Below are 23,367 nucleotides of genomic sequence, written 5' to 3'. Positions count from 1 at the left end.
TCCATGGTCAAATAAATTTGGGAAACAATGAATTAGACAAAACTAAACAACTTCCTTTGTTACAATGCTTATCAGATCATAAATATGGTAATTTATTCATTGAGCGAATGTTTATTGAGCACTACTGTGAAACACTCTAGAGGTTGAGAATACAGCAGCAAACAGAGGAGAACACATGTTGCGTATTTCTGGGAGAACACCTGAGGCAGATTTTCTGCAGTGTTTGAGTGAAACGCGTTCATACATCACCTATTAATCTTTTACACGATTCTGCAGAATATCCTGATCTAGAATTTTTGTGACAGGAATTGAAAGACATGAATCAACTTTCATTCTTCCTAATAGATTCATCTATACTCCTTAGCAGAATTTTTTAAATAGATTCTTCTTTGTGTGGTTTTGTTGTCCTCCACTCACTGAGTAGAAATTTTTCATAATTTTGGGATTTTGGCATAGTTGTTTGTTTCATTGGTTCATATTTCTCAGCTGTGTATTTATAATGAATGAACTAATTGTATCCCCAAAGGGACAAGAACTCTTGCTTTTCCCACCTTTAATTGTTGCTAAGATGAAATGGTGCCCTTGAGCCTCAGTTTCCCCAGGCATCTGCCAGCAGTAGCCTACACCTCTCAGCAGAAGCAGGAGAGCAGAGGGTGTAAGGTCTCTGGGCCCCCACAGCCCATCCAGCCACTAGGAGGGCTGGCCCTAGCTGGAGGGGAGCATTTGGAGGCTAGAGGGGCCGAGGAATGGAGGAGAAACTGGCAGTTGTTACACAGTCCAAACTCGTTTCGCACAACAGGCCAGTAAATTGGGAGATGAGGTGTTGGGGCAAGGAATAAAGACTTTATTGGGAAAGTCAGCAGACCAAGAAAATGGCACATTAATGTCCTGGAGAACCATCTTACTTGTCAGAATTCAGGCTCCTTTGGTACTAAAAAAGGGACAGCGTGTGGTTTGTTGTTGAAAACTTCTTGGCTTTAGAATCCTTTGTTCTTGCAGCTGTCCACATAGGTCAGGTCGTGATGTTCTTGCAAACCTGCAAGGAGGCAAATGTCGCTGTCTGTTCTGCAGCCATTTATCTCTATATGAAGGGAAAATGTTACACCCTTAAGGGTCAGAGACTTGAGGATGGGCTATCCTATATATTTCAGGCTAGAAATACAACATTCTTCTTACAAAAGGTGCAGAACCAGTATGACTAAGCACAGGAAACAGAGCACAGGGTTAGAACTAAAGGAACAGATCTAATATGGAGTCAGACTTGTTCTTCCCTATTACAGGCTTGCTATGTGCCAGTCACACTGTTAGCAGATAGTGAGACCCCTAAATTAGGAAGCCCACTAAAATATCGGTCCTTGTCACCGGCTATGAAAGAATTCATGCAGCAGAGGCAGAGGGATGAAGTGAACAGCCACTTTATTGCTCAGAAGGGGAGATGGAAGGAAAATGCTCAAGTGGGGAGCGGTCAGCCAAGATGTCTGGTAGAGACAGCTCTGGCCCAGATCGGGCCACGTAGACTTTTTTTGGGAAGCCTCTGCGATCATGTCCTCCTTCTGAGTGTGATGGAGCCAATCAGTTTGTGTTCGAGGTTTTCAGTCCTTGTGTGGGCTTTTCTGGTGGTTGTCATGGCAATCGTCAACTGTCATGGCGCTGGTGGGTGTGTCATTTAGCATGCTAATATGTTACAGTGAGTGTATAATGAGGCTCAAGGTCCACTGGGAGTCACTTCCTCCATCATCTTGGACTCCGTTGGTTCTAGCCAGTTCTTGTTTCTTCTCTGCAGCTGCCTCTTGAGACTTAGGTAAGAGTAATTGGTCTCTAGCTGATGCAGAGGCAGGGGTATAATCCTGGGGACAACAGCCTCGGTGACAAAAAGGAAAAGTGCTTTTAAGCAGAATGCCTGCAATCTGGTGGACCCAGTATCCCTCCCCAGCTCCAAGAAAAGCCCCATCTCCAAAGATTCTGTTCAGCCATGAAGGTTTTAGAGGGAAATGAAGGCATAATCTCAGGTAATCATTAAGAATAGGCCATCAGAGTCATTGCCATCCTCCAAAGCATGCAGGCTTGTCCTGATCAATTACTTGAGCCTGCTCTTCTGTGACTCAGGGAGGCCTGGGAGACTTCAGCTTTTCTACAAATAAGAGGTGGGGTTGGGGTTGAGGGGGCCACAGGGTCCTGCTCGGTATCAGCACCGCACGTTTCACCTTTGGCAATACTCAGCAACCCTAGCCGAAACGTGGAAACTGAGGCAACTTGCCAGAGTGACTACAGAGCGCCGAGGCTGATCCAGAACGAGACAGCAGCTGTGTGGCCCTGCCCTGCCGGCAGGGTCCTCCGCTGCCCTCAAGGATAGACTGTCGCTCTTTCTTTCTGCTCCTGTGATTCTTTTGCTCAGAATTAGTTGCCTTCACAGTTTGGATTAGCAGAAAGGAAAAGGCTCGGCCTCCCCAAACCCTGGGAACATGTGGGCACAGAAAAAAGCACCTCAAAGGAGGAAGCGTGAGCTTGCTGCTGCCTCTCCCCTCTCTGGTGAAGAAGTCCACAGAGAGGCAGGTGGCGCCACGTCAGCTCCAAACAGGTTGTGTTACCGAGCGTAAGTTTGTGTGCCCGACGCACAGTGAGGCCAAACAAACTGAAACATTAGAGTCTGCAGCAGAGAAAGGTTTATTATAGGACCAAGCAAGGAGACCGGACGGCTCCTGCTCAAAACACTTGAACTCCCTGATGGCTGTGGGGGAGATTTTCTAGGCAAAATTTGGAATGAGGGCTGCAGGCTGTGTGGCTTGCTTCTGATTGGTTGGTGGCGAGGTAACACAATGGTGTTCCTGGACTCAGCCTGAAGTTACCATCCTCTACCTGGGTGGGAACCACAGTTCCTGCAGAAGAACTCATGCTGATATGTATATCCTTTGAGAAGGAACCAGGACCCTGCTTTAATCATTACACTATTGTTTCTTGACTGTTCTTCCCTTGTCTCTGCATTCCCTCCCTTCTCTGATTACCAACTGTTTGAATCTGCCCTTCAGACTCAGGGATGGTCAAGGAGGCTGAATGAAGCCTATTTCCTATAGATGAGAAATAGGGGACCCGGGAAGGATTTGTACCCAGGAGGGCTCCACAGACTCCTGCTCAGTTTCACTTGTACTTGGTGGAAACAGTCTCACTCCTACTTCTGCCCCCCAAGGAGCTTTTCCAGGGGTTGAAGCCAGGAATGTATGAACTTCCCCAGGCTGATCATGGGGTGGAAAGACAGGGCTCCAACCTTTAAGGAACAGGAGGAGGTGAGGAAGCCAGAGGAAGTGGCAGAGAGGTGAAAGGAGAACCAGGAGAGACTGCAGGCACAGAACCAAGGAGGTAAGTTTCCAGGACAGATTGGTCAACAGAGTGAAAATGCACAGTCTGCTCTTAACATCTGATTCTGCAAATCACATTCTTTGGAATCTACCTAGAGGAGCTGAAAACTATGTCTAAACAAAAACCAGCCTTGGATGTTTACAGTCATTTTATTAATAATTCCCAAAACTTGGAAGCAATCAAGATGTCTTTGAGTAGGTGAATGGATAAGTAAAATGTGGTACATCCAGACAATGGCATAGTATTCAGCACTGAAAATAAAGTGGTAGCCACCTAGCCACATAAAACTATTGAGTGCTTGAAATGTGGCTAGAGAGACTTGGAAACTGTCGACTGAAATAAAATCACACAGTGTGAGAGTTGTGAGTTGAGTTTTATTTGAAGCAAAATGAGGACTATAGCCTGGGAGAGAGCATCTCCCAGAACTCTGAGAAACTGTTCCAAAGAGGCAGGGGAAAACTCAGTGTTACGTATGATTTCAGTGAAGAGGGGACGTGCAGTCAGGCACACGTTTAGGCAGAGGCTGCTGCTAGTCACCAGGAGCAGACGTCATTGTTAATGATTTTAGTGCTTTTCTAGACAGGGGAGGATGCAAGAATTGGGCTCATAAAATCTTCTCCTGAAAATATCTGACTCTCTGAAGGCCTGTTCAGCCCATTTTCCCGGAGCACAGAGGGCCTCATTCCTGACGTCCATCCTGAACTCCTTTCAAGGTGTGTGGGAGGTCAGTGGCTGCAGCGGCTTGTGAGTTAATCTAAGCAGAGGTAGATGGCAAGTGCCAGTTTTTAGGTAGCAGGGCCCCCTCATGGTGATAAATTTCGACCGTAGTTTGGGAGGTATTTCATGACTGTTTTGTCCCTCGGTGCTAGGAATGCTTGTTCCTAGGTCAGGACAGGATTTCATTGATAGGCCTCTCACTGTGCTATTACAGGACTAGGCCTTATTAACAGCAGCAAAAAGTCTCTGGACCACCTGTCTTATTAGTCTGTTACAGTCCAGGAAAACAGTCCCTCTTGTTGCTTCTTCCCACAGCTAGAGTCACACTATTACAATCATTGGTCTCATACAGAAGTGTATATCTATCTGGTCTGCTGTTTCAAGTTGCCTAGTCATTATTTTATTAGAGGTTCAGTCACACATTTGGTAATGCAAGAAACAACAATTTTGTAAAATAGGCAAAATACAAATAATATAGTTAGCAGTATTAGTAAGGTCATAAGTAAGAATTTAAGCCAAGAACTTCCACTAGAGGCAGCTCAGTATCCCCAGGTCATCTGACTTAGTCTGTTCTGTACCCATCCTTATCTGTAAGGAAGATGTTATAAAACGCATTGCTCATAAGACGCCCAGCCAAATTTCCCAGTGTTATTAGATTGGTTATCCTTAATATAATTTAATTTTTCCCAACCTAGGGGAGCCTTTAAACTTAAATGTCCATAGCCTGGTGTTAACCATGTAAGTCCTTTCCGTAACTGTGGGAGGTTATATTCTTTGGCTGAAATTGTGCTTGTTGCTTTGATTGATCTTGAATGATCTTAAAAGAAAATTCATATTTATGGCCAGGCTCAGAGCAGGTATCATTGATTGGCCATGTGAGGGATCCCACCTAGTAATGTCAATAGCGTCCTAAATAGAACTATGATTTCTTTTTTCTAGAATAAATTTCCTAACAGTTATCTAGTTAGAGCCCTGGAGTGGGGAAACCCACCAAGGTAACCCAGAAGTACTGGATATAAGTAATTGACCATAAACCTAACAATTAGATAAACTTTAACTCTGCATAAGACTGTGAAATACGTTTAGCTTATAAGCGAAGGTGTGAACAATTATCAAAGTAACTGGTGTACAGGCCTGGTCCGGTGTCTCGGGCCAGCTGTCTACCTCAGGTGTCGTCTTCTTCTCATCCTGGTCTGGTAGCTCCTCCTTTGTTTGAGCATTGTTTTAAGGTGATTTTAAGGTCAGCAGTCCTTTCTATAGGCCAGTTCAGTGCTGAGGCCCTTTGTAAGCAGGAATATTAATCCAAGAGTCAATTCCCTTCAGTCCATTGTGCATGAGCTAGTTAAGAGTACCCGACAGAGGTGCTTCCATCTCGGTTGGAGATAGTCCTTTAAATCCTGTCGTTTCCAGGATGCATAATCTCTTGGTTGCAGGTCATGGGGCACTGGCTCTCCGTCCAAGAATAGATTTCTGAGATAAGCCTCAGAAACAAACTTAGAGTGTCCTTTCAATAATTCAATTAAACTTTGCAATAATATAACCAAACAAGGAACTATCTGGGAAGTGAGTCTTAGGTCATAAATACAGACCTCCATGAACAAAACTAGAATTTAATGTTCACTGAAACATAATCTTTTTCTCTCTAAAGTTACCCTCATTTATATCAAATACATCCAAATCAAGATTAATTTGTCCACAAATTAAGTCGGATTATTTGATCGTATAGGCTCTTCTACATTGGCTGTGCTGGAACTTTTCATAAGGAGTCTCAGACTGAAACTTTCATAAGGTCTCCTAGGGCCAGGAAAGCCATGTCAAGGGTTTGTCACAGATTTTGCCTTACAGATTTAGGTGAAGCCTTTTCCTTTTAAGGTTCTCAAAATACCTTGAGATTCCTATACCTGTTAGGACGTGGTCTTCCTAATTTATCTGATAAAGCCACTGGGAATCTAAGAGTTTCCAGTCTCTGGAGGGATCAGATAGAAAAGATAACTGTTCCAAGTCTGCTTACATAGGTATAATTTACCAAATTGCTGTGAGTCATAATTAACTTAAGGAAAAGTGTTTCTTTCTATCTGGAAAACACAGATTAAACTCTAGTAATGTTTTTTAATTGAAAAATAAATAAATAAATGCTAGTAATGTTTCAGGCAGGAACCATAAAAATTACAGCCATTATTCAGCAGTTCACTCAGTCCTATATAACTAATCCCATTTGTTAACAGTTTTATGAAGCCATCAAGTTTTCCATTAGAATTGTTTCATTTCTTATCCAGTTCAGTATTATGGTCTGACTGTTATCAGAAACCTGTACTTACCAGAAAAGTCTTTTCTATAAACCTTGAAGAAGAGGCATTTTGCAAAGGCATCAGAGTAAACCATAACTATTTATGATGGTAAAAAACTTAAGGCACGGTTAAAAACCTTATTGCAATGCAACAGACAAGAAACTTAGGTGCTGTTTACAATGTTTTAAGATAATAACTAGAATTATGATTGATAGCATTTACCAGGATATACCAGATATTTTAAAAAAGAATTCCATATAATTTCTAGAATATGTATGTTAATAATGTTTTTCCTACTATAACCTAAGAAGATTACTTATTTGATGATACTTCCCATGCAATTTAACTTACCAAATGAACCTAATTAATCTCTCTTTTTGTAATGTTTCCGGAGCCCTTTGAAGCATCTCAAAGTTAGCCAGAGGTCAAAGAAACTTCTTTAAAATTTGATTTGGGAAGTTTGTCAAAAAATATCAAAAAGGTTTTAAAAAAAAAAAACTTAGATAGGATTATAGGTCACTGTGAAATAATACTTATTCCCTTAGCCAAAGGGATAATAAAACATTTCAAAGGCAAATATGGAAACTTATAACAGATTTACAATTAAAGGTAAAAGAAAATTTCTACTCTGTTGTCAAAAACAGACCAACATTTTAGGAAAAATCTCTTATCAGAGAGTAAAACTAAATTCAAATTTTGCATCAGTTTATTTTTAACAATCAAATCCATTTACTTATTTAAATTAAATCTTAATTTAACTAGTCCTGATCATACACAAAGCTCTCTTCCTAGGGTTCCTTTTCCATTTTCTATATCCACATCAGTTTGCCCCTTATTTTTCTCCATCCAGAAACAACCAGCTATAGGACAAACCTAGTTTTATTTTCCCTTAAACTAAATGCCAATTCCATTCCTCAGACCGTCTTTATGGAATCAGACATCCTACTTTCCTACTGTATACTGAAAGTTTCCTTTATTTTTCCTAGTAGCTTCAATTAAATTTTAAAAATAGAACCTCCAACTCTTAAAAATCTCAATTTCTAATGAAAACTAAGAACTAAGCAATTATGAGTATCTTTTACATTAGTATTCTGTAGGTTGGCAAACATAAATATCAATCATAATTTCTAAAACACCATGTGCTTTCTTATAGAAAATATCTTATTTGGGCACTAAACATATTGATTAATAGTCCTACATAACTTCAGCTTTTCTGCAAAAGGAAGCCAATATTCAGTAATTCGTGTTTCAGTATCTTACTATTATTTGGGAATGATCTAGTTATTCAATAAACTTCCACCATTTAACTTAATTTAGCACAACTCAAAAATTTAAGTTACCAAATATCTGGAGAAATTCTTTTTAAGTAGACATTTCTAAAATATATTACTCCTAAAGAATTCATCCAGAGGCTCTTACCTCATTTGCATTCACTTTACTTTTAAAAATTGCACCATGCCAACTTATTTTTCTTGCCCACAAATTTGCAACAGATACAATAGGATCTTATTTGACTTCTATTAAACCTAGTTACAACAAAGGTATTATACTTAATGTTGATGAGTCTAAAGACATGCCTATATTAATTAGATCAGTAGGCTTTAACTTTAATACCAGGTATTAATTTAATACTGAATATTTCCCAGTTCATGTGAACCTGAAATTCATTCTGGCCAGTTTCCTTTCATATTTCTGAAAATTGATATAAGCACTTAATTTCCTTTTAGGCCAATTAAGTAGAGCTCATTTACAATTTAATTTCGATAATATCATCCAAAGGTAGACACATATGATACACACATAGACATATAGATAGACACAGAGATCTCATAGCTTCGTTTTCTAAACTTGGTCATGAATCAGGTATTACAATATAAAATACAGTAGTTTAACAGTTGGAACAAGCTAAATTTAAAAGGCTTCATTGCCCTCCCCCCTTTTTTATCTTCTTTCCAGACATCTCAGGAATTAGAGATAGTCTAGGTAAGATAAATGTTCCTGAGAGCCTGGTCTTAAGGCACAGGGAGAGAAAAGCAAGTTGTCCTAGAAGTGCTTGTTCTCTCAGTGTCAGAATTCTGAAAAGATTTTCTAGGTCTGCTTTTAGTATCTGGGGGAAGTAAGTGGGACTTTCAATATAGCCCTCTGACATTACAGTCCTCATATATTGCCTCTCATTCCAAGGAAAGGCAAAAAGATACTGATCATCCGGATGTACAGGAATACAAAAAAAAAAAAAGTGCTACAGAGCTCTATCACAGAAAAGAAGTCACTATTTTTAGGAATATGGACAGTAAGGCATCAGGGTTTGGCCCTGCCGAATGGCAATATTTTAATGGGTCAGGTGCGGAATGTATTCTTCCAATGTCGGTAGAATCAAGTGCCCACAACTCGTTAGGTACTAAGCCTAGCAGTTTGCCTTGCTCAGTGTCATCCTCATCGTGAGTCACAAACATTATACGACGAGGGAAGTCTGGTCCTTCAGATCTAGGAACATTTCTCCTTTAATAGTCAAGGAAATACGGACTTCATGAGTTTCGAATAGATCTCTGCCTATCAGGTGAACGGGAGCGCTTTCTACTAGAAAAAAGGAGTGCCTTCCTTTGTGTTCCCCTAAGTAGCATTCTAAAGGTAATGATTTAAGAACCTTAATAGGTGCATTAGAAATCCCTGCCATCTGTACAAGGAATTACTCTGAGAGAGAGGTCCTCTAATTTTAGCAGGGTTCAAAACTGAAAAGGTGGCCCCTGTATCCATCAGGGCTTTAATTGTTTCTCCTTGTACAATCATTTCTGCTTCTCCTATGGTGTTAGAGAGGGGAAGGGGGAAGACGCCCCATGTCCCCCGAGAGCAGCCCTATTCTTGTTTAACTCGTAATTCTGGTCTAAAATCCAGTTTTCCTTCTAGGCTTCTTCTTAACTTACAATTTATTTTCTGATGCTCTGGTTTTCTGCAGTAAAAGGGAACGTTGGTTTTCTCTATCGGTTGTGGATTAAATGGGGATCAGTTAAACTTCAGCTGGCATTGAGTACTTAATTAGCACAATTGAAGGTTCATGATTTTTTCAGATATCCTCTTTTCTTTTTTTTAATGGTCTTGAGAAGTTGGTCAGCCAGTATAAGAAGGGCGTTTGTAGGTAATGTGGACCAACCTAGATTGTGTCTTTTGACTAGAGTAGTCAATTCCTCATCTAAGCCTTCCAAAAAGGCAGAGTTAATTAAAGGATCATTTTGGTGATTAGAGAATGATTCAGGTGTCAAGCCAGAATAGTCCTTAAAAGTTTTTTTTTTTAAAACCTTTCATAATAGTCTGGAATTGGTTCATCGGGTCTTTGCTTGCAATGCTGAATCTTTGTCCAATCTGTAGCTTTTTGGAAAAAGCTCTGGGATTAAATCTGAGTAATGATTGCGCTAATTCCTTGTATTCAGTGTGAGCCTGTGGACTAATGTAATTCAAAGTCCATTAGAGGTCATTTCCAACCTGCTTTCTCTGTCCATTCCCTTGGTTTGCTTTCAGAAACTAATTGATACAGATTTGAAAACCAGAGCTCATAGGTCTGGATGGTTAACTCAGACTCCTTAGCAAACCCCAATGGATTCTGCCTTGGATTGGGAAATTCCTTAGACAAGGCTCTAAGTTCTGCTTGGGTCCAGGGTGTGTACATGAGCACCGAGGACAGTTCACCTCTCCCTGTAATGGATTTCTCATTAAGGGGAGCTATAATCACCTCTCAATTTTTATCCTCCTTTACCGGGGAAGAGGGAACAGCAGCAGGTGGAAAAGATGGAAGAGAAAAAGAGATCGTGTCTGGACCAGGCAATTCAGATTGAAGAAAATACGTGGGAGAAGCAGAGGGAGAGACAGTGTCAGTGCTAGCAGCCTTTTTTAGTTCTGATGCAGTTTTAAGCAATTCTTGTTGGTTTCCTACAAAGAAGTTACTTTATCATTTCCTCTTTTAGAAGCTTCTAAATACCAATCAAGTAAGCATTCCATTCAGTCCGTTTGATCTTATGGCTGGCTTTTTCTAACTGTGCACTCAAAAATATCAATTTTGGAATATCAAAAGAACCCTAAATTGGCTATTTTAGATTGAAATCTCCTTTAGCATGGTTTCCCCAATAAAGTGGGTACTTGCAAGTATGAGCTCTGTACATGAATCTGGCTGGGATGTTAGTCGGAGGTTGGTTTTCTGATGCCCTTTGTTTCTTTGAAGGACTCTATTTCTCATTTTAAAGTTGAATTTGTCAGGGATAAAATTTCACTTATATCCCTGACAAATTCTATTGAGGTAGCCAAACTGAAGAAAAGCATCTGTCAGTCTCTTGCCTAGCCACTCAGTCCAGACCTCGGTATCTTTCAACCAGGCCCCATGGGTATTTTCCTGGTATCTTTCAACCATCCCCATCCAGCACATCTCCACTGGGTGTGTATCTCCCCCCCCACCCCCGTATCTCTCAACTGGAGGGCCAGGTACCTGGATACACCACCAAATAAAACTCAGGATCATCAACAAATATGGGAGATCTGAGAACCAGGAGAGACTCACCCAAATTCATCTGGACTCTCCGAGGAGGCGGATGGGCGCAAAGGGCCTCTGCTGGTACCAAGGCTCCGGTTCCTCATAGAGTTCAAGCGAAGGAGAGAAGTCTGCTCTGGGTCCCTTCGTGGGGTAGCCAAAACTGTCGACTGAAATAAAATCACACAACGTGGAAGTTGTGGGTTAAGTTTTATTTAGGGGCAAAATGAGGATTATGGCCTGGGAGACAGCATCCCAGAAAGCTCTGAGAAACTGTTCCAAAGAGAGAGGGAGAAAACTCAGTGTTATGTATGATTTCAGTGAAGGGGGACGTGCAATCAAGCACACATTTAGGCAGAGGCTGCTGCTAGTCACGAGGAGTAGACGTCACTGTTAATGATTTTAGTGCTTTTCTAGATAGGAGAAGACACAAGAATTGGGGTCATAAAATCTTCTCTTGAAAATATCTATCTGAAGGCCTGTTTAGCCAGTTTTCCCAGAGCACAGAGGGCCTCATTCCTGACGTCCATCCTGAACTCCTTTCAGGGTGTGTTGGATGGCAGCGGCTGCAGCAGCTCATGATTTAATCCAAGCAGAGGTAGATGGCAAGTGCCAATTTTTTAGTTAATACTGTTGAGTGCTTGAAATGTGGCTAGAGTGACTTGGGAGCTGAATTTTTAATTTTATTGAATTTTTTTACTCTTGTTTTTAATTGAGATATAATTGACATACAATGCCTTACACATATTTAAAGGGTATGATTTTGTAATATTTGGTGTATTTGTGCACCAGTGAAACAGTCAGCACCATCAAGCCAGAGAACACACATATTATTCCCAAGATTTTTTCCATGTACCTTTGTAATCCCTCCCTTTCACCTGTCCTTGTGTCCCTCATTTCCTGTTTATAGGAACTAGGCTTCATTCAGCTGCTTTGACCTTCCAAAGGGCAGATTCAAACAGCTCCTAATCCGGGGAGGGAGGGGGTGCAGAGACAAGGGAGGAACAGCTGAGAAACAATAGTGCAGCTTTGGGGCAGGGTCCTGGTTCCTCCTCAAGGAATATACATAATAATACCTTTGAGTTGTTCTGTAGGAACTAAGGCCCCCACCGGTGGAAGATGGCAGCTTCAGGCTGAGCACAAGACTCCTGGAACACTGCCCTGTTGCCTCAGCACCAATAATCAGAAGCAAGGCACACATCCTGTGGCCCTCACCCCAAATATAGAAGCCCCATAACAACTTCTCCCTGAAAACCATCAGAGAGTTTGGGTTTTTTGAGCACGAGCCACCCATTCTCCCTGCTTGGCCCTGCAACAAACCTTCCTCTGTTCCCAACGCCAACGTGAATGAAGCCTATCTCCTACAAACAGGAAATGGGGACACAAAAAGGACTGGTACCCCAGAGGGCCCCACAAGGTCCTGCTCCATGTCATGACTTCCACTCCCCTACAGTCTAAATTTATTCATTCATCGTTTACTTGGCAGTGATCTCTCGAGGCCCACTTTGTGCCACTCATTGTGGCACAGTGCTGACAGTCTAGTGGGCTCAGTTTAGTTGGGCTGTGGGTGTGTTCAACTTTGAAGTCCACTGAGGAACGGTAGGAAGAATCCCAGGTGACGATAAAGTAGAGTAGTTCAAGCCTGTTCAGATGCGGTATAGGTGGCCCCGTGAAGGCTGTGGGGTGAGGGTGAGGGTGAGGGATGAAGGCCCTCCCTATCTTACTGTTGAAATAAGGCCTACTGTCCTACTGTGCAAATGAGAACCAGGTACAGGGACAGGTATGTTTGGAGGATCGGGCTGTAGTTGGTGAACTTGGTGTTTCAAATGGGAGGGACATTCGTTGTGAAGTGGGGGTGGGAGGGAAGATGAGGACATGTGCTGAACTCATACTATTACTAGTCGTGCCTGTCCTAGGGACATGGTGGGGGGACATACCCCTCATGGGGCTCCCTATCCTCTGAGCTCTCCTCTGTCACTGTGATGTGATGCACACACATCTCTTTGTAGGTCTCCCTGTAGAGAAAAACAACTTTTAGACCCTGAGTTAGGAGGTGTGGGTTTATTGAACCAAGAGGCTTCCTAAGAACTTTTAGGTTCTTGCGCCCATGGCTCATTGGATTTGGCTGTGGATACTTTCCCCAGAAGCAGCCCTAAGCAGAGGATTTTGGTAGAAGGAAGATGAAGGGGCTGTGATAGGATGTCATCTTTGAGCTGATGGCATGATCTGTGCTGGGACGGTTATGAGTGACTCACTGGTGAAGCAGATCCTGCATCTTAATCGTGTATTTAGGTCTTTTTGAGCCTGTTTTTAGGGTGTCAGGAAAGCTTCTGCTGGAGCCAAGGAAGCCCGGGAACCCAAAATAGGAATAATGACAGCTGCAGCCACCATTCAGTAAGCACCTAGCACAAACCAGGCCCTTTGCACACATCATCTCATTTAATTCTCACAACAGTCCTCTAAGTTCAGGTAATAGTATGACCCCCCACTTTACCAATAAAAAGCTGAGCCTGAAGAGGTCAAATAGTTTACCTAAGATCACACTGAGTGAAGCTGGAGATAAGTTCAAGGTCAGTTCTGCCCCACGTACAAGAAGTTGGTATGAATTAAATGACCGGATATAAAACCCCTGATAATAGTTTCTTTCCATCCTTAGGTAACGTCCTTTGCTGAATAAATGATGCCTGAATTAGACTAAACTAATTATATGTGTCCTGCAGGGACACTTGCAATTTCTCAACCACAGAGTGGGAAGCGGAGGAAAGAGATGACATTTTATTGAGCATCAAGCACGGTGTAGATGTTTTTTGTATGCAGTTTTGGTTCAGCCCTAAAGCAAGCCTGTGAGGTCCAGGGTGTTATCCTCTTGTACAGCTGACAGCTTTAAGCCCTTGCTACGATCACACAGCTATTAAGTTCACAGAGCCGAATCTGAACCCACTGCAGGCTGGATCCAAACCCTCTCCTTTCCACTGCACCACGCTGTCTCTTCTTAGTGTCTCACCAACCAAATATGCAAGAGAGGAGGCAGTAAGGCACAGCCCTTCAGGGTGTTTATTTGAAAAACATGTTAGAAACCTCAGGCAGCTCTGGGAGACATAGGGACAGAGTTAAGGTAACCTGTCTATCTGGTTGGACAGTCACTGATGAAACAGGCACATTCCTGCTGTGCCCCTTGTTACCCACTTCCACCCTGCTCCGCCCCCGACAGCTGCCTACGCAGGCAGGTCTTTGCTGTGGCCCAGAGCAGCCACCCCCGGCCCACTTAGAGCAGCACGCAATACTGCACTAGATAACCTATGAGGTCAAGCTCAGTGCTGATCACATGGTAAAGGGTAAGAGAGTGGACACTGGGGCCAGACTGCCTGGATTTGAATCCCAGCTCAAGGTTAATAACTGGAGGTGAGTTTCTTAACCTTTCTCTGCCTCAGCTTCCTCATCTGTAAAACTGGGGTTATAATAACTCACAGGGCTGTTTGGTAGGGTTCCTGAAAAGCTTTCAGAACAGTTAATTCCCCAAAATAAAAATGAGAATGTCTCTGCTTGAAATGGATTAAGAAAAGATAACTATTTGAAAAGCTTTTGGAACACTGCCTGGCAGGTACGGTGCTAAGCATTCAGTCAATGCTGCTGTTGTTATTGTTTTTTTTATTCAGACAGCCAGACTGAGGACCAGCTAAACATAGTAACCCGTCCAATGAGACACACATAGCAAAGCCCCCGCCTCTTAATCCAGCGCGCTTGCGCATACTTGCCTACATGCTGTAACAGTGAGGTCATTGATTTAAAATCCATCAGTTCTTTGAAAGTAGTGTGAGCTGTTCCCCCATTTCAAGCTGAAAATAGTCACTTTATTAATTCATCTTTTAGAAAGAAAGAGTCTTTTATAAAAACAAATAAGCTGTTATCAGTAAGACTAGAATTGACAGGAACCAGCTCAGTCCTTCCACTGGGCTCCAAGAGAGATTATCAGACTCTGTAAGTGATAATAACTGCTGGCTGTTAAAACCAATTTAGTTGCATAACTGTCTGGGGGTATTTCAGAAAAGTGTCTAATTTCTGTTGCAATTCTAAAATGAAAAGATAAAGAAAAGCATAAACACTTGCATGGCTGTAGTATAATTATACATATCCCACGTACAAAAAAACCAGCTGGTCATTGGGAGATGGCCAATCTGGAATATCTTTACAGAAGAGCAGTTTTATGATAGAGGTTTGGATACCTTATAAGGAAGAGATCAGAGCACTGGCAGTGGGGGTACTTAGGGCTCCTTAAAAAAAATTCTGTGCATATAGATAATTATTTAGTATAGTTTCCAACCGTGGGAACATTCACGCAGCCCTCCTGTGTCTCTAATGCTGCAGACTCAAGGAGGAGATCTGGGTCCCCCCCAGGCAGTTTGTGGGTAATCAGTGTGGTGACAGTGACAGTGACCGAATGAGGGAGGGGAGCGGAGGAGGGGCTCCTAACTCACTTAGGGACAGCAAGGAGAACTTCTTGGAGGAGTTGATGCTTGAGGACAGCCTTTAAGGATGAGATTGTTTTTATGAGTTAAATAAATTGGGGAAAAGATCTTCCAGATAAAAAAGGGGGCAGAGGAGGAGAGGATAAGAAGGTTAGTCTTGTTCTGGGAGCTGAAAGACTGGTAGTGCTCAGTTAGTCAAAAAAAAAAGGTGCATTTGTGAAGAAATGCACTTGTAATAATGATAGCTGACATTTGAGTTTTGTATGTTCTTAGCACTTTCATTATGTGGTTCATGTAATCCTCGTATATGTCACATTAGGTAGAGACATTTCTTATCCCCATTTTGCAAATGGAGAAACTGAGACACAGAGAAGTTCAGTAACTTTCCCCAGTTCTCACTGTTAGGGACAAAGCCAGGATGGAAACCCGGGCAGCCCTCCAGAGTCCCTGCCTCTGTGTGAGCTCACAGGGAAAGCATCTCTTTGGTTTGGAGCTCCCTAGTAACTACCCCAGATATGAACTAGACTTTACCGATTCCCAACCAAGATGAGATCAGCTTTAACCCGTAATTCCATGACTTGTGGGGATGCCTTCCTGGTAATTTCTATGAAATAACAGAGGCTTGCGTTTTGTTTTGTTTTGTTTCCTGTGGGTTCACACTCTCTGTGCAGTGTTTCTGAGCCCGCTCTTTGTCTCTATCCTGTTTGGGTGATGTCTGAATGGTGGGCACAGCCCTTTCTTAATTTATAGCTGTCCTTCGCTCCCCTCAAACTGTGCATGAATTGACTTAAGATTTGGCGGGCTGCTGTGACCAGTGGGTGCTATGGTTTGTTGATTGTAACATGGAATACCCTCCCCCATCCCCTACTTACAAACAAGACCAGGTGTGGACTGGGAAATGCTGTATTCTGGACTTAAAGGACAGGCTGACTATAGAGGGAAGGCCAGGAGGAGTCCAGCCCCCGTGGCTTGGATCCCAGCCTTTCCCAGTCATGGCTGTGAGGGCTGAGGAATAAGGAGAGGAAGGGCCAGTGAAGGGAACGTGCTGAGATGCAATTAAGTGCCATTCTGGTACCTCAGAAAACAAGAACTCAATGAAGAAATAGCATAAACTTTGGGCTACTTTTTTGCTAAGCTTGCATGTAATCATATACATTTGAGTTGCATTCCTAAACTATTATACTTCCATTACTTTTATACAACTGTTATATAAAACTTGGTTATGGTTTTAACTACATTAGTCTACATTGCATCCCTTTTGTATTACATGTTTACTAGTTTTAACTGTATTTAAGAGTTGTCTATGGCTTCTACTCCTGCATTACTGCTCTACCTATATGACTTTGATCACTTAACCATTTCTGATCTCAGTTTTACTTGCAAAATGAAGATTATAGTGTTCTTTAAGGTACCATCACAAGGATTAAATACATAAAATGTGCATGGCACAGTGTCTGAAATGCAGTCAGGGCTCAATACAAATTAGCAAATATTATTTCCTCCGTTAACCAAAGGTTGACTGTCGTTTGGCATGGCTGATACATGGGAGGTAGGATACAGTCATGGAGAGGATGGAACTGTGGGTGGGGAAGTAAGCAGTCACCAGATTAAAAGGAGTTTGTGTGTTTTTACCGAAAGGATGGGTTTTATGCCACAGGCCAGTTTCTCAAGCCATCCCTTATGGGAGTGTGATCTGTCTATAGGGATGACCGCATGGCCCAATATGCTCTCCAAAATGGCAATACTGTTTCGTTTCTTGTTTAATTTTAAACATAAATAGGAGTTTCATGTTCTAGTCTGTAACATGCTCAGTGGTAGGGAGGCGGCCTTCAAAGAGTAATTCTTAGTTGAATGAATGATTATAAAATGATGGCATCTGGAAGCCAATCTACTCTAGAAAAAAAAAATTTTTCCAAACAATTGAACAAACATCTTGAGATGTCTCAATTTCAATATCATGGTATCTAAGATGAGAATGCTTCTGAAACCGAATGTATATCAATGGTTAAAACACTATAACTTCTGTAATACTTTGTCTTAGGGGTTTTAAAAATATCCTGGGTTTTGGAAAATATTCTTACACAAAGAAGCAAAAAGAGGATGGAATAGGCTTGTGTTCTGTTAATACTGAAACTCCAGTCAAGCTGTAACGGATTAAAAGCCTGTTGGAACTGGGAGTTGCCCTATAGCCTTCACAGCTGAATATGATAGATTAGTGATCAAGTCCGGGAAACTCTCATCTTCACCCCAGTTCTGAAGTTGGAGCCAAACATTCACTGTTCAGAGGTAAACATCCCTGCTACCTTTATGCTGTTAGCAGGTTTCCTCTGGACAGGAAGTGGGGGAAAGATGACAGAAGAGGATGGGGTCAGAGCTTTATTCCTAGGAGAGTCGAGAGAACCGAGGTGGTCTGTCTTGCTCTAGGGCCAGTCTTGCTTCAGGAGGTCTCTAAAAGTTTCTTATTAAAAAAAAATCCTACTCTCTTACCATGGAATATTTCAATATATTTTAGAGGAAAACCTACCCATATGCATTTCTTCCATAGTGTCAGCATTTTGTTAAAGTGAACAAAAGTGTTAAAAAAAAAAAATCCCTCAAACCCACAAACCAATATGCAGAAACTGGCAAGTGAAACACAGACAACAGGAATTTGAAAGTCAAACCAGAACAAGTCTTTGAAGAGTCCAGGACAGGAAGCATGGAAGCTATTTGGTAATTTACAAAGTATCACCCTCATGTTTATTGTGTAATACCCACAGGCCATACTTTACAGTTTATATTCTATAAATGAGAGCCTTAAACCAGAATTGTGCTTGAAGACGATGAGATCTTAGGTGGCATTTCACTGAGCTTCCTAAAACATGATTCACATAGAGATAGTTAGTCATAAGGCATCATACTTCCTATTTATGCTTAGTTTATTTCATAGCTTATAGCAGTTATAATAGATCATACTTGGAATTGAATGATAACCGAAAAATATTATTCTACTAATATATTAAAGCTGAAAGTTTAGCATAAGAAAGCTTAAGGCTGTTACCCCAAATTAGGATTTATTTTAGCATCTGACATGGACCCCAAAAACGACACATCAAAATAGAAATAAATCTAGGTATATAATCAAAGAATATGTAACATCTCAGCATTTACTAGTATTACTTATCTAAAACTGTATTTTATTACTGTTTTCAGAAAGTTTAATCTTTTCCTAGGTAACTGGCAAACTTTAAAGAACATACTATTTTAAAAGCCTGATAACCAGTTTTCAATTTACTTAGCAGATAAAATGCCATTTTTCCTTTGTGATCCCCCAGCTGGCCACAAACTACATAAGGTACTCAACACACATACATTTTTATTAATTTCATTTCTGTCATAACTTAAGTGAGAAATTTAACAGGCAGGTGAATAAGCTTTATGTTGAGAAGGATTAAGTGATCTTGGTGATCACGTTGCTCCAGGTAGAAACATGGCTTTGCTGCTGAACGTTAGGTAGAACATACGGTACGTAGATAATATCGGAAACCTTGCTACTCTTTCCCTGTATTTCTGCCCCAAACTCCAAGGGGCATAAAGAAAAGAAAAAAGGTTAAGGGAGGAAAAGACCCTTTGGTGACTCAGCTGGCTGGCTGATCTACCCATACAGAACCTTCCGAGCAGGCGCTAGGAGAGCTTGCTGCACCCACGAATGCTGCTAAGGCCTTAAAAGGGTACGACAGGGTAAACAGGGTGCACCAGAGGCCGGCAGACTTTTTCTATAAAGGGAACAGACAGTAAATATCTCGTGTTTGTCGCAACTACTCAACTCTGCTACTGCAGCATGAGATCACCACGGACTATGCTTGGTCGGATGAGCGTGGCTGTGTTCAAGTAATACTTTATTTACAGACGCTGACGTTTAAAGTTCACGTAATTTTTACATCATTAAATATTACTGTCATTCTGATTCCCTAACCATTAAAAAATGAGAAAACCATTCTCAGCTCTTTGAGCCATGCAGACAGGCTGTGGCAGACAGGCCTGTGAGGTGTGGTGTCTGACCCCTGGTTGGCATTCCTGGTCACCGACACTTCAGGCCGCTGCACTCAGACTTACCCATGGGCCTCACCAATCTTACTGTTGCAGGAGCTTGTTTCTTTCCTTTCTGCCATTGTCGCTGGGGCTGCAGGGACATTAAAAGTGACTGATATAAAAAGATTAAGGTTCTTTTACTCTCTTTTATCCTATCTGGAAGATTTTTTTTCAGGTTTAGTTCTTATCTAAGGGGGCATTACAATTAGATGATAAAACTAGATAGGTTAAAATCTATTTTCTAATGCTTTTCTTTCTAAGAAGTTTATGTTTTAAGGCCCATTATGATTATTCAGTAAAAGAACCCTAGAAATTTAATTTAAGGAACTGTACACTTTCATTTTTAATAAACCACATGGCAAAACAATACTTTAATAAATGTATAGGAAATTACAATTTGAAAATTGCAAATACAGTACATATATATATATATATACTATACTTTGATCTTAAATTACATGGACAAACTCCAGCTTCCAAATCTTTCTAAAATCAATCATATGCAAAATACCTGGTTTCTGAAGGTGTAAATGGAAAAGTATATACAATTTCTTAAACTGTGATATGGCTTACTTATTAACATATATTTATTTAGAGAAACATAAGCTTTCCAAATATACATTATCTTTAGGTGCAAAGCTGACATACTGGCACATTTCAATTTTGTGTTGCAGTTATTTCAGAATATACTTAATTGCAATATTCAAATGAACACTGTCATGGGTTAAACTGGGAAAACCTCCATAAATGTTTTCCAATCTTACCAAAATTCAGAAAATGTTTGTTGGTCCTCACAGTACCACCGAGGAACAGGTTAAACCTTTTAGAAGTGAGAATTCAATGGCAGACTGGCCTCCATGTGTAACCAAGCTGCACACACACAATTCATTCAACACTGAGGAACTCCACAGCAATTCTCTTCAATTTGCCTGCTACCAACATCACAAGCAATACCCCTGACTGGCGATCTGTAAAATAAATCTGAAGCCCTGTGAGCTGTGATTCACAGGACGTGTTTGCAGCCAGGGTTTGTGGACAATATTTTGGTTAGAAAGACGATGTCTCTCAGTCTGGCACTCAGGGTTGCTTCCCCTCAACACAGCATATAATGTCACTATTCATTTGACTAATACCCAGCCGCTCATGAGCGAAGCTCGGCTCAGAGACAAACTGAACCAAACGAACTAATCTTGTCTCTAGGAACACATTCTGTTACTTGAAGTTTACCATATGTAAGCTAGAGTGAGTCAACAGCAAAGTGCCTAAGACCTTATTCCAAAGGGGCTCAAATTCTGTAAGAATGCCTTATTTGTTATGGTGAACCAATTAATATAAACACATAGGAAGAAAATAAATTTAGCTAATTGTGCTTGTTTCAGAAGTGAATGCTCATCTCTTCTAAAGTAGTGAGAATAGTTGTTTGAGAAACACAACCTGGGGTCTTATGAGCAGTGATTTTCGTGTGTGGTTGTATGGTGTGTCTACTTCCACCATACTTATTCTAGAAGGTCCAGCATGCAGAGAACTCTGGATCAGGAAAATCAGCTGTTAAAAAAAAAAGGTCCTTCCCCACCCAGAAACACATTTATAAGTGGTGCTTTGTCTCTGAAAGATAGTTTTTCTTCACGTTAAAATGAAAGGGAAGCTCACGTATCTGATCCTGCCTGTGTCTATTCTGGGAAAATTCTACTGGAGACAAATACTCTCAGTGAGGACACCTGGATTCAAGAGACAGGACCACAACACTGAGATTCCTATGAGCAGGAAACTTAGTTACCGAGACTGGGAACAAAGCACTCAAAGTTGAAAAGAAAACAGTATGGTAAGATTTGGCAAACAGTACTGACGGGAGCTGCAAGTTGTGAAAATCTGGGTTCACATTACACAAGGCATAGCTAATGGAAAAATGTATGTAGGAATTACAATTGCTCCGGGTTCTGCATTTCAAAGCCCTCTGAAATATGCCTTATTCAACTACATTCCCCACATTATATTTCTAAGGCAGCATGGTCCTTCATGAAACAATAGGTCTCTTCCCTAAAACAAATCAAAATTCTGCATCTGGCTAGAGTTGTAAAACACAGGTTATGTACACAAGTAACTCTGATTATTTGCAAATGTTGACTGAAATACATCACACTGAAGAACTGCCCAGCTTTTATGCTGTGATCTGTTTTCCCTGTGCAAAATTAACAATGCTAGGTGTTTATACAAACTCAGCCACTGCCTTTCCCAGGACAAGGGAGAGCCCTTTCTCTGAGAGCTGGCTGAGGAGTGTAACTCAGGGCTGTGGCTCAGTGGGTAAATGACAGACCAGCTGTGTAGTCCCTAGTTGTATCTGCTAAGTTCACATCCTTCTCTGTGGGTCTTGTCAAGTTACAAAAAGTTAAATCAGTCCCCAAATCTTACCGAACCAGTAAAGTACAAGTACAAAATCTGTAAGTCCTTGCTACAAAATGCAAAGCACAGGAAACTCCATGTGTACCTCACTTAACGCAGAATACTGTAAGATTTACAGAAGTTTTCAGTGTTTCTGCATTTTACAAAGGGATCCTTTCAGTCCTCAAATGCATTTTAGACTGTTTCATCAAACAACTTTCCAAGGAATGGGTAGATATGAAAAGTCAGATATATCTATTTAAGATAAAGGAAAGTTTACAAAAAACAACCTTCGCAGATAGGAGGAACAACTGCAAATATGAGAAAACCCACTAGCATATAAGGTGTATTCTTTTCCTTTCTCTCGCTAAGTACTCAAAGCCCACAAATGCCCAGATGCCCACGGAAATGTCTCTTATTTATTCTTACTTGCCCTCTGTATTTTAATTTTATATTTATTTTGATTTTAACAGTTTATATGCTACTGAAATTTTAGAAAAATTCAAATCATTTAAAATAGATTCACAGTAAGAATCCTAAAAAGTGAATTTTCAATTCAATTCAATAAGCACTCGGTTTTATAGGGAATCATTAATCCTCATCAACCCTTACATTGGGTACTATCAACTCTTAACAATTTTTCAGGTAAATCTAGGTTTTATCTTAGGTTATTTGTGGTGAGGTACTTGGTAGAAAGATGAGATCTGTTTCCTGTTCTCCACTGACATCAGATTTCATCGGTGTGACCATCTAGGATTTCAGTTCACAGCTTGCCGGGTACGTTGCTGCTCTACTCTGATTCGGAGGAATCAAAGAACCATATCTATTCTTGATATAAGAAACTGTTCCTCTTGAAAATGTATTTCTAATGTGCGTAAAAGTAACTGCAAAACCAACCGCTGCAAAATTAAACATGAATATTCACAACTGCCTCTTTAACACAACTGTTACCAATTAGTTGCATTTGGTTGGAAAACTTTTATGCTTAGCCTCCCTACAACACAGATTTAACGTCCATCCCAATTCCCCTGCTTTAAAAACACACACAAAGTCAAAAACCCTTGAGAATTTTGTTTTCCCAGAGTAATATCTTCCTCCAATCCCTCTGGGCATTTCTGCTATGGTATTATTATTGGAAAAACCGCAAAATTACATCGTAGGGTTTTTGGAGTCCATGGAGAATCCCTAACCCATATGACCCAGCCAAAGTTCTCCCTGGAGGAATGTGGTTAATCTACACGCGAGAGGTAGAGAGCAAGCCGAACCTTAGCTTTCCAGAGTTTTACCCTGAACGGGCACACACAGGTTAACTGGTATAGAAGCAAGAATCAAGGTAGCAAGCAAACCTTCTGTACAAAAGGGAAGGGAGTTCTTAAAAGGACAGAGGATCATTGTCTACCTCTTGCAATTTCTTGCTGTTCTTAAAGATAATTCCATGAACAATAAAAGTGATTTCAGGAAGACTTAAGTCTGAAACTCCACACCCCATCCTCATGCTTATATTTTGTTTTAAATTATCACATATAATAATTTGAGTTTATGATTAACATCTGCTATTCAGAATAATACTGATAATATT

At 41.0% G+C, this 23,367-nt stretch overlaps 1 long non-coding RNA gene across 1 annotated transcript in view; it reads left to right on the top strand.

Moving 5' to 3' along the window:
- The window catches only part of LOC140696804 (uncharacterized), a 33,584-nt gene that overhangs the window by 7,027 nt on the left and 3,190 nt on the right, over positions 1–23,367 (top strand). The window lies entirely within an intron of this gene.

The sequence above is a fragment of the Vicugna pacos genome, chromosome 6 (genome assembly GCF_048564905.1).
Source record: "Vicugna pacos chromosome 6, VicPac4, whole genome shotgun sequence".
Taxonomy (NCBI): Eukaryota; Metazoa; Chordata; class Mammalia; order Artiodactyla; family Camelidae; genus Vicugna; species Vicugna pacos.
The sequence above is the reverse complement of the archived record's forward strand: the minus strand, read 5'-3'. Positions and strand labels throughout refer to the sequence as shown.